We start from the raw sequence: 2,670 nt of genomic DNA on the forward strand, positions 1-2,670 counted from the left end.
ACAAAAGGGTTACAGGGAGGATTCCGGGTGGCCCGCCCAGGCTGCTCCGCCTCAGACTGTGTCGTGGCTGGAGGCGCGAACCAAATGGAGGAGGAAAACAGGCAATGGGTGTTGGCTGGTGCAGGAACCGCCCACAGAGAAAGACCGCACCGAGGGCTGGGATAACGCTGGGCGGGACATAACGAGAAGCCCTCGCTTCCTCATCCAATCACCGACCCTGTTCTTGACTTTCCCCTGAACGTCATTTCTCTGCGGACTCTTTGCTTTGCTGCCCGGTTTCCCGTCGGGTTGTAGAGGCGGCGCGCAGGGCGAACTTCCGCTTCCGCCTCGGTGCACTTGGTGGAGTGGATCAGCTCTTGGGAATCTCTAGGAGGTGTTCGCGAGTTGTTAACCGGTCCGGGCGTTCGTGCTGTAGAAGGCTGGTGAGTCCCACACCTGGTGGGGGCCCTAATGGGGTCTTTCCTTTTGAGGACCATCTGTGGCTCTGCATTGACAACATTGCATTGATGCTGGAGAATTGTTTAGAGATGTTGGGCGGAAGGGTACCGTGGTTTGAGATGAATGCAGGCGGAGAGGAGAGATGGAGGGGAAAGGTCATTTCTTTGCGAGGTAGATCTGAGCCAGATTGTGGCCTCCAGATTTGCACGTTTCTCACAGCGGAAAGTCCCTGTAAAACTTCGGAACCAAAATATGTTGTTGTTGTTGTTGTTGTTGTTATGTGCCATCGAGTCTCTTGCGACTCATAGCGACCCTGTGTACAAGAGCTCTAAACGCCGTACTATCTTGTGCCAACCTCGTCGTCGCAAACACACTCATTCCCACCACTCCACTCACAGAATCGATCCATCTCATCGAGGGTCTTCGTCTCCTGCGCCGTCCCTCCACTCTCCCAAACATGATGTCCTTCTCTAAGGACCAGTCAGTCCCTCCTTGCAACATGCCAGATGAATGTATGTCAGATGAAGTTTCAGAATCCTTGACTCTAAGGAGCATTTCGGCTTCACCCTCTCCAGGACAAACCTGTTTGTTCTCCTAGCAGTCCATGGTATATTCAACACTCATATTCAGCACCACAGCTCAAAGGCATCAATTCTCTTTCTGTCATCTCTAGTCACTGTCCAACTCTCCGATGCATAGAGGACCAAGAGGCAGTCGTCAGAACAGAGCAAGGAGACACACAACATGTTTCAGAATCAAGAAAGGGGTCCGTCAGGGATGTATTTTGTCTCCATGCGTTTTCCATCTGTATGCAGAACAGATCATTCGAGATGCTGGGCTATATGAGGAGGAATGTGGCATCAGGATTGGTGTTAGAGTCTTAAAACTCGCCACTGGCTAGTTTGAAAGGTTTGTGTGTGTGTGTTTTTTTTTTTAAATAGTTATTAATTTTAATGAAAGTTTGCAGAGACTTAGGGTTTCCAGTCATTCATTGTTGCACTTTTCTCCCTACCTATCCCCTCCCCCCCAATTCAGTCTTCTTGAAAAGAAAAAGAAAAACGCTTTCATTGTTATGCAGTCCCCCCCACCCCCAAGTCCACTCCACTATGCAGCCTTCACTCTGGACTTCTGTAATGACAAGAATACGCATTCATATGTCCCATTTATTAAAAACACTTCTCTCCCTCATCTGTTTTAATGCAATATACATCATGCTTCCCCTCTTTTTCTGTCTTCCCTCAACCCTGAGGTCAGTCCCATTTAACAGCAGTGGCCCTTTGCAATATTTGTCCTTCTGTGACTGAGATATTTCACTCAACATAATGTCCTCTAGGGTTATCCATTTTGCATAATATTTAATGTGTTCCTTGTTTTTCAATGCTGCATAGCATTCTATTGTGTGAATATACCACAGCTTCTCTGTCCATTCGTTTGTTGATGGACACTTGGGTTGTTTCCAGATCTTAGCTATTGTGAACAAAGCCTCAATAAATATGGGTGTGCATTAAAAGGATTTTAATAACCCATTTCTCTTAGTATGGTTAAGATTTTTTGATATTAGGCTGAGTTGCAAAACCCAGTTGCCTTGGCACTTATGGTGACAAGACATATCAGAATAAAACTGCTTCACGGGCTTTTCAGTGGCTAGTTTGTCCATGATGCTTTTGAGTGGAACAAACCTGCAACCTTTTATTTGGCAGCCAACATGTTCTTCCTCCACACTAAACAGAGTGTAAGGATTCTCTTTTTTTCTGTGTGTCTGATCTCCTGTTTACATTCATGGAACCTAGCCCTGTGATAGGACCATTCCTTCTGGACACAAAGATTCCTCTGCGTTTTTCCTGCCAGTTGGGCCATATCTGTAACTGTCTTCTGCCACCGGGCTCAGCCCGTCAAAATGAGTCAGTTTTGACTTATAGATAGCAACCTCATGTGATGCAGAAAACTGCTCAACGGATTCTCTAGCTTGTGCACTTGATGGAAAAAGATTGCTACAATGCCCCTTGGTGGGCTCAAACGGCTAACATTTAGGTTAGGCCCTGAAGTTCATTGCCATGAAGTCATTTTCATTGCTGTAGAATTGACTCAGGGCTGACACTCCAGTGAGTTTCCAGAGGCTGTAAATAGCATGGTTGACTATCTTTTACTCGTGTAACCACTGACAGATTAGAACTCCTGGAAAGATGCCACCTTGGGTTAGCAGCACAACTCCCTCTTTTTTTTTTTTTTTTT

General features: G+C 46.4%; 1 pseudogene; it reads right to left on the reverse strand.

Moving 5' to 3' along the window:
* Positions 1–200: 200 nt before the first annotated feature.
* Positions 201–2,670, reverse strand: part of LOC102864190 — a 41,742-nt pseudogene continuing 39,272 nt past the window's right edge.

This window comes from Elephantulus edwardii, unplaced genomic scaffold (assembly GCF_000299155.1).
Source record: "Elephantulus edwardii isolate Elephantulus edwardi_28Jun2011 unplaced genomic scaffold, EleEdw1.0 scaffold00444, whole genome shotgun sequence".
Classification (NCBI taxonomy): domain Eukaryota; kingdom Metazoa; phylum Chordata; class Mammalia; order Macroscelidea; family Macroscelididae; genus Elephantulus; species Elephantulus edwardii.